Source organism: Dipodomys ordii, unplaced genomic scaffold (assembly GCF_000151885.1).
Source record: "Dipodomys ordii isolate 6190 unplaced genomic scaffold, Dord_2.0 Scaffold109, whole genome shotgun sequence".
Classification (NCBI taxonomy): Eukaryota; Metazoa; Chordata; class Mammalia; order Rodentia; family Heteromyidae; genus Dipodomys; species Dipodomys ordii.
In genome coordinates, this window is record NW_012267325.1 from 2,330,261 (window position 1) to 2,339,875 (window position 9,615).

The 9,615-nt window shown below is 39.8% G+C and overlaps 1 pseudogene across 1 annotated transcript; it reads left to right on the forward strand.

The window, feature by feature from the left end:
- Nucleotides 1–477: 477 nt before the first annotated feature.
- LOC105994776 lies at nt 478–2,153 on the forward strand (annotated as a pseudogene). Its single transcript, XR_001175527.1, has 2 exons — nt 478–737; nt 1,505–2,153. The product of XR_001175527.1 is annotated as a ras-related protein Rab-21 pseudogene (transcript).
- Nucleotides 2,154–9,615: the final 7,462 nt, after the last annotated feature.

Genomic DNA, 9,615 nt, shown 5'->3' on the forward strand with positions numbered 1-9,615 from the left:
GAGGAGTCCAGTGTGGAGGGGAGGAGTCCAGTGAAGTCGCAGGGGGAGGAGTCAGTGAGGATGTAGGCGGGGCCAGCGAAGATGGAGGGGCAGTGAGGATGTGGGAAATCAGGTGAGGATCTACGGGGCAGAGTCAGTGAGGACTTAGGCCAGCTGTTGAGGGTGGGAAGGCCAGGGAAGGGCTCAGGTCTGAGCAGAGACGACTGTAGGGACTGGGGGGACCTGAAAGAGACCAACTGTAGGCACTTAGGTTAAGAGTCGCTCACCGGAAGTAGACAGGAAACCGGAAGCGGTGTCGCAGCCAGCAGAGGTGCAGGCAGAGGTCGGGGTGGGGTTCGCTCCTCCAGCAGTTTGGGCTCCAGGGGGAGGAGGCAGGAGGCAGACCGACCCTCGGGAAGGGAAGCCCGGGACCCAGCGACCCTCTCCTCATCGGAGTCCCCGCACAAGACATAAGGCTGCCCTGGAGGAAGCTGCCACATGTTTCAGGCCGAAGTCGGTTTCCGGAGGGGTGTGGCCAAACCGCTGCCAGCACAAGATGGAGGACAACAAGGGGCGGGGCGTGTGGTGGGAGGAGCCTATCTGGGGGTGTGGCCACACGGAGGCGGAGCTGACCTCAGCGGATGGGGAGCTCAGAGCCTGAGGGCCCGCCCACTGCCCCAGGCAGGGCAGCTGCCTGGTTTACAGGTGCAGGGCAGGGACTTCCAGGGTGCACCGGGGAAAATCCAGGAAGGGGCCTTGTCTCCCCGTGGACCTAACACTCATCTGGGATGCTTTCTTCTAAACCATTCAGCAGTTTGAGTTTGCCAGGCTCCCTTCTCTCTGTGTGCACGCCCATCCTGCGCCTGAATTCAGACCTGGGCATGGTGCCTGAGCTCTTTTGCTCAAGTCTACACTCCACCACGTGAGACACAGCTGCTGGCTTTTTGGTACACAATTGGAGCTGAGCCTCACAGACTGTCCTGCCTGAGCTGGCTTTGACCTGGGATCCTCAGCTCTCAGCCTTCGGAGTAGCTAGCATTATAGGTGTGAGCCACCGGCATCCAGCTGCGACTGATATTGTTAAAACGATTCTATTAGCTTGGCACCAATTAGTCTCCAATGAACTACCAAAATGCCAGAAGTGAAGCTGTGTCTCAAGTGGTACTGCCCTAGCCTGGAGGGAAAAAGCTCAGGGACAGCACCAGGTCCTAAATTCAAGCCCCAGGGCCCTCACGGGAACAAAAATAAGTTTTACTAAAGTAAGACTGATATAAAACACACACACTTAAATGATATATTTTTGGAATGTGAGGTAGGAGGAAGGAGACGCCTTTAGAGGGAGGCGGAGAGGGAATGCTCTTGACGTGGTGGCTGAGGGCTCTTCATTTCCAGGACTTTCTGTCGGCCCTTCCAGGGCCTTGGAGGAGTAGAGGAGCCCGGGGCCGGGTGGGCGGCGGGGCAGGTGAGCAGGCCTGGGCCCTGAAGGGGCTGTGTGGAGCGGCTCTCTGGCTTGGGCTGCGGCCAGTGGTTTGGTGGCTGAGGCGGGCCGAGCCTCCTCCTTCAAGGTGGTGCTGCTCCGAGAAGGCTGCTTGGGGAAGACGTCGCTGGTGCTGCGCTGTTGCGAGAACAAGTTCAAGGACAAGCACATCACCACTCTGCAGGCGTCTTTCTTAACAACGAAGTTACATATCGGTGGGAAAAGAGTTAATCTTGCTATATGGGATACAGTGGGTCAAGAGAGATTCCATGCATTAGGTCCTCTTTACTACAGAGATTCAAATGGAGCTATTTTAGTTTATTATAGAGCAGATGAAGATTCTTTTCAGAAGGTAAAAAACTGGGTCAAAGAATTACAGAAAATGTTGGGAAATGAAATCTGTTTATGTATAGTGGGTAATAAAATAGATTTGGAAAAAGAGAGACATGTGTCCATTCAAGAAGCGGAATCATGTGCAGAGTCTGTGGGAGAAAAACATTATCCTACTTCAGCCAAACAAAGGAATTGAGGAGCTCTTTCTTGACCTTTGTAAACGAAAGATAGAGACAGCCCAAGTGGATGAGAGGGCAAAAGGCAATGGCTCTAGTCAACCAGAAGCTGCCAGGAGAGGTGTACAGATGATTGATGATGACCTCAAGCCCAGAGTGGTGGACGAGGGTGCTGTTCTTCTGGATAACTGTTCATGCCTAAGAAATTTAAAAACAAAACTGTGGATCATTGTTGTCAACATGAAGACTGCCATATTCCAAGTCACATTATTTTACCAATGGAGTTACAGAATTAACAGTATTTTAAATTAAGTTGATAACACTGCAGAGACCTTAAGTGCTAAACTTAGTGGAGTTTGTGACCAGAGAATTGGCATTTTCTACAAATGTTAACAAAGCAATTACCAATGGCCTTTTTACATTTTTTTCTTTAATGAGGAATAATATGCATGTAGAAAAGACATAGAGGCTTCATTTATTTTCTTTTAAATCAAATCTTTATTTAATAACATATATGTTGTTGGTATGGTATACATTTTTTGCAGTTCTTTGTATTTTGTGGTAGTTTGAATTGTATCACTCCTAAACTGCAAATTTTTATTTTTGGCTTTTGATTAGCAGATACCTGAAGTACTATTTTTGCAGGGTTTGCACAGACCCCTAACTGTCTACTACTTTGATATAATCTATATTCATCCTGTATGCTAAGCTGGTTGTAAATTACATATTAAATATTTTATCTGCTTTTACCAAAAATAAATAAATGGTATATTTTGATGAATCTGATATATGCAAGTATCTGTGAAATCAGCACAATCAAGGTAGCAAACATACTTCCAAAAGTTTCCTCTTAACTCTTAGATTTTTTTTTCTTTTTTTAATGGTATAAGAATACATAATGTGGGCTGGGTAGGTGGCTCAGTGGTAGAGCGCTTGCCTTGCATGCCTGAGGCCCTGGGTTCGATTCCTCAGCACCACATAAGCAAAAAGAAAAAAGCTGGAAGTGGCACTGTGGCTTAGGTGGTAGAATGCTAGCCTTGAGCTGAAAAGCTGAGGGACAGCGCCCAGGCCCAGAGTTCAGGCCCCACGACCGGACCCGCCCCCCCCCCAGAAAAAGAATACATAATGTGAGAACCATCCAGTAAAAAATGCTATATTGCTAACAGTGTCTAGCACCAGATTTTATAGAGACTTCTTGAAAGGTCTTCTTCCCTGTAGAGGCTGTAACTTGGCTTTGTGGCCATGAAGTGGCCATTGCAGTGTTTCTGAATCAGCCATTTGTCCCCAGGCCCACTTATATTTCTTTGCATGGTAAAGTCATCTTGAAAAGGTGGAGGTCGATGACTCCAGAGTGGCGCTTAAGAACCTGTTTCATCCACAACAACCAGTTACCTCATCTTAAATTCCAGACACAGTACTGTGTGCCACCTGGCCACGACCCTAGCAATTCAAATTACAGTGGACTTGGATTACGTAATTCTGAGCTCAACATTTCCTTCAGTTATGAAATTGGCTCTTCTGATTCATTGAGACCAGGACACTTTCTAAGGGTTGTTTTTCTGTTTGGAATGATTGATTTGTGCTAATCTTTCTTTTGTGCTCAACAGAAAAAAAAATTCTTAGACTAAATTGAGGTAAAGAGTACAGTGTAATGATCAAAAAGAACAAAGGGTAATTTATCTTTTTTGAGTGGCCCTTGAATCATATAAGAAATGTTAAGGGTTTAAGTAGTTTGAGATTTAAAATACACAATATCCCTTTCCTCTGTTCATTAGAAAGCAGCTTCATTCACAATCACATAATACAGGAGCCTATGAATCATAAACTGTTTAGGAAAAATAATCAGTTCACAATTTCACCTAGGAAGAAAATTTGCAAAAACTGACAGATTTATTAGAGATAGATATTAGCTATGCCAGAAAGAATACTGTTTTGTTATATAAACAGTTTATCTTTCATCTTTTCTTATTTACTTTCAGTACTGGGGGTAAACCCAGCTCCCCCACAAATCATAAGCATGAACTCTACCAATGATTTATAGCCCTAGTCCCCAAGAGTTAACCTACTTTGATAAGAAAAGGACTGTGCCATGATTAGCAAATGAGCCAAGGGAAAGAATGCTCAAGTAGCAGAGCAAAAATCCAACTGGTTAGTCAAATATTAAAAAAAAAAAGTTTCACCTTGAACGAATCAAAGAAATAAACATTTAAATAAAATCCTATACTAACTTCCTAATGTACTTACTCAGTAGATGACTTTTTCATGTCTCCTTTATTAAGTAGGCATGTAGAAAATGAGGATTTAGCTACTAGACTTTGAGAATCCCTGTCTTCTCTAAGATGTCAACTTCTGGTAGGAGCTATTTGAATCAAATCATACTCAGATAGAAAAAAAATTAAAAAAATACAAGGATGGTAAATATACCTCGGAGAAGAACTTGTCTCAGAACTATTTCCTATCATTTATAATACCATCATCAATAAGGATGTGGCACAAATGAGCTTCTTACATTCTGCAAGCAGGAGTCAACATTGTTACCACCCTTTTGAAAAGCAAATTGTCAAATTATTTAAAGAACTCTAAAATAGTCTCACTCTTTGACCCAGTTATTCTTTTTCTGGGTGTCTAGTCAAAAGAAATAATTTCATGTCCAGAAAGAAACTTACAAAGGTTTTCATAATATCAGGAAAGATTATTACAAGGAACAAAAGTCTGGGAGAATTCGAAATAACCAAACTATAGAGGAACTATGATTCTTTAGTGAAAATTATATAGCTTTTGAATATAATTATAAGAAAAGAAACATTATGGAAGCAAATATTTCAAACCTAAAATTACATATTCACAAAACCAAAAGTATTTCATAAATTTGACTGGCCAAAACCATTTCTGAATTAAAATGTTCTACAGTGGTACTTCGATAAGCAATTGTGCAATGTTATTGTTGTTAATAATGGTAGAAGAGATATGATTTCCTATCCCATTGTTTCTAGACTTCACACCCCAACTTATTTTGGCCAGTGAAATGTAAATAGATGCACCAGGCTGTCCAACTTGGAAGCTTTAAGTACAATGGCATGTGAATTTTTAACAACTTGCACTTCTGTGCTCTTCTAACATGCTCTTTATTATTATCATGTTAATTTTGGTTTCTTTTTTCTGTATTTTATTCTTCAATTTATTTATTGTTATTGTAAAGTTGTTGTACAGATGAGTTACATAAGTAAGATAGAGTGCATTTCTTTTTGAACAATGTCATCCCTTACTTACTCAGTCTCTCCCAGTTTTCCCCTTCCATCCCCATCTACAAGTTGTATAGTTCTCATCAAATGAAAATATTCAGGTCTAGCTAACTACTATCTTTAGACCATATGACTTCTTAGTTGGGTGTCAATGGATCATGCCTATAATCTTAGTTTCTTAGGATGCTCCAATCTAGAGGGTAATAATTTGAAGCAAGCTCTGATGGGAAACTCCAGAAAAGTCACTAAAACTCCATTCTAAAATAACAAGCAAAGAGCAGGGCTGGTGGTATGGCTCATAACCAGGAGCAAGAAATCTGAAAGTGCACAAAGCCCTGATTTCAAGCTCCCATACTGGCAAAAAATAAAACTAAAATCTCATTGTCCATTAATAAGTTAGATGTCTAGGACTCCAGTAATATCATCTGGATCTGCAAGGCCAATGACATGTTTATTCTTGTGTGATAAATTCACAGAAATCACTTCATACTGTGATCCTCCTACCAAGTTATCTGTCCTGTCCACAGATACCTTCTTCAAACTTCTACCAGAATCAGTGAGGCTTTGAGCCATTTTGTTAGTTCAACATTCATGTAGTTCGAAGAGCAAGAATAGCACCAGAGAAACTACAGTAGTCAATGATAAGATAAAGTTGTTAGACTGGAATAGCAATAAGTTGGAATTCCCTAGAATATTGCTCTAAGCTTGATCATGGAACTGTCATGATTAAAAAGGGCAGAGAAAAGTCAACCATAGACTGTGTCTTCAGAGTGTAAAGGTTTGTACAGCCAGGCAACATTGAAAAAAATTTCAAAAATGAAGACTTAGGCCAAATCTCAATCAAAGGTTTCATAAAACTGTGAATTGATCTTTTCTGATATGTGAATGGTCTTGGCATTTAAGTTAATGGTTAGTTGTTCAGCACTGAGTTTCTATCATGTGCTGTTACATATATTTCCTCATGTTTGGCCTAATCACATGAATCCTTCTAAACCACCAACTCCCATTATTATTGTGAATGCATCATGAATATTCCTCTTATGCTATTGCTACCATTTTCAGCCACATAATTATGAAATTAGTTCTTTAATATCCATTTATTTCACTAGACATGATTTGCGCAGTACTATACTCTATCTAGTGTCTGATGCTTACTAGTGTCTGTCAAGCACACAATAAACATTTGTATGTGCATCAGGTGATTTATTGTATGAATTAGCAAGTTGTAGTACAAGAATATAAAGTGTGTGGTTTTATCAAAGTATATATTTCTTTAGGGAATGCATGATACATGATCCATTAGGATCTTCTACTTCACAGGCTAGATATATCCTGTGCATCAAAATGCAGACAAATTAAATAGATTTCTGCAGATCACACCATAGTAGTTATGAGCATCAATTCTGGAGGACAAGCCCTGTCTCAGGATTCTCATGGATAAAATAAGAATATAATAGGACATAGCTCATGGGATTGTTTTAGAGTTTAAATTCTTTGGAGATGTCTAGTACACAATCCATGCTACCTAAATGATAGGTGTTATTATTACAAAATTGAAAATTTAATTATTGGGATTATAAATTCAATTTGGTATTCATGGATTCCTAAGTGACAAAAAGAAGAGCAGAACTTTATTTCCAGCAGATAAAACTCTGTGTACAGGTTAGCTTCCTCTAGAGATAATTGAGAGACTTAGTATGGCAGACTGGATTCCCCATTTCTTCTTGGAAAATTGTCACATATTTGAATACAGGTTCTGGGTGACATACCAAAACAACTCTTATGGACACAAGGTACAATTTTGTACATTCTCTAATCTGATCTGATTTTCCAATAGAGATGAGGGTCTCCTGTAGCATTCTATATCCCAATAAGAACCAAAACCATTCCATAGACTTCCTAAAGTGTGGACTCTTTCATGCTCCCTCTTTTTTCACCAAGGACTGAGGACTTGGTCAATTGGGGGTTCCTTTCTGTCTGTAGGGAAACCATCTTTGAATCTCAGGCTCAAAGTCTCCCATCTCAGAGCCTGAGTCCAGGCTGTTGCTATTTTTTGACTGGGACTCATTAACTTCATGATGCTGGGGTGATCTCTCCTTTCCTTTGATTATAGAACCAGATTCCTTCAGGAGCCTCCATTAGGAGACCTGAGTCTCAAGGACATACTCAGATCTTAGCCCTGGTGTCCTTTGTCTTTCTAGTTTAGGGGAAATTCAGATGTCTTTCTAATCCAGTCAATTCCTTCTCCCCCTCCTTTAAGGTGTGTGTGTGTGTGTGTGTGTGTGTGTGTGTGTGTGTGTGTGTGTGTGTTCTAACAGTATCCTGTCCTCTCTGGTGCAGCTTCACAGTCTCTAGGACTGTAATGGAACCCTTCTTTGTTGAAGAATGCAGAGTGGTCATGCTCCCAGCAGTTAGGCTAATTTCTTAGCAAATATCTTCTGTTCAAGCCTCCTATGTCTCTTTAGGAACCAAAATCTAGAGTTTTACAAGCCAATAAAAGAGAGAAAAAGACTTGGGCTTAATTTGTAATTAGGAAACGTGACATGGTTTGTACACTGAGGTTTCTGGTAAGTGAGCAATCAGGACCCTGAGGAAGGTACCATTTAAGCTGTTGGAGGCTCTGTTATGCATGGGATCTTAAGCTGGGATAATCCATAGTTTGTATGGGAGGCTCAGGTGGTTTCACATTTCTTTCCTCCGTTCTTCACAGTTGATGGCCTTCTTCTATCATCCATTGAGCAAGAAAACTGTCAGAAGCCCTTCTTCCTTCCACTAGAACTATCCAACTCACACCCATCTCTCCTGAGGGTTGGTTCTCCCCCCAATTCCTGAATCTCTCTACTTCTTTTTCATCATCTGAGTGGTTTTGCTGACATCCTGTAGTTACGCTTTCATTTTTTTGCATCATGAATTTTTTTCCTCAAGATCATTCCCATGACCCTACTTACCCCTCCAGCCGTAAACACAGTTAATGCTGTTCTGTATCATCTACTCCTCCTGGCCTCTCTCATCTCCTCTACCATGGCTTCTTTCTGAAATGATTGCCTACTCCCATCCCTTCTTTTGGTCTTAACACACCTGTCTCCTAATCATCTCACCAAAAATTAGAACTTTCTCTCGGTCTTCTTCTTAAAGAATTTTTCCATTTTTCCCAGTGTATGTACTGTTCTTACTTACACATTTCTCTTTCTTTTCCTTTTCATTTGATGGTAGCTGTTTGGTTGTTACTTCACCAAAATATAAACATTGTGCATAGAAGAACCATATCCAACTTGCTGAGTAGTGTAGGATTTTTGTAGATAATCAAGTTTCAGAATATTATGTGATGACAAATGCAACAGATGAAATTGAAGTGCCATTTTGAACAAATATTTGGTTGTAATATCTAAAATATCCTGGATCATGACATGATTTTTTTTATTTAATTTTATTATTCAGTGTCTTGATTGAACTGATTTGAATGTTTACATGGCAAATTGTAGTGATATTAAGTTGTTGATTGTATGGTCAATACAATACTGAATATACGTAGGTAACATTCCTATATATGTTTTTTTTAAACATACTATTTCTCAGATATATCTAAGGAACCTGTGTCTAGTCCTCAACTTTAAGAATTCTGAGACCAAATAATTTACAGCCCTATGTGAGGTACATTTTCCCATGTTCTACACTTTTGTAATTAATCTTGGGCCCTGTAGAGAGTTTCACACTGCAGAAAAGATAAGCAATCATTTTATATAATATATGATATTGTTATTTCCAAACTGTCTACCATTTAATTTTATTAAACATCCCTTTTAATCAATGCTCTTTCAGTTTTCAAGGACCACTAACAAATTCAAATGAGCTGTTACAAAGTGTTTTCCAAATGCCTGTTTAAACATAACATGCTTATTTCTCACTGTATATTTGACATCATCTGATGATAACTATCAGAGCATTTTTATATAAATCAAGACTCTCCCTTTTAGTTGGAATACTCTTCCAGTCTTATTTATACACGTTTATCATGACCATTGTCTATGACATTGCAATCCTTATTCATGCAATGTAACCACTGTGTTTGGCTTTTAACCAAAAGGCAATATGGCTCAACATTCTAAGAGCAAAAATTATCTTTGCTCTAATACACACACACACACACAAACACACATTGGGCTTAGTTTTACATGTCATTCCAATGTTCTTTTACTTTGAGAAATCTTTTTAGTGTCAGAACATATTGAACCAAAAACTTGAGAATGTTAAAATTAATACCTTTGGAATTAAAAGTGTACATGTATGTTTTGATAATCATATATCAACTGCTCAAAGGAGTTTCATGGTGATTATTTCCATATGTGCCTGCTTTTGATTGAATTCACTCCCACACTACTCTTCCTTCTTTTTGGACATTATCACAGTT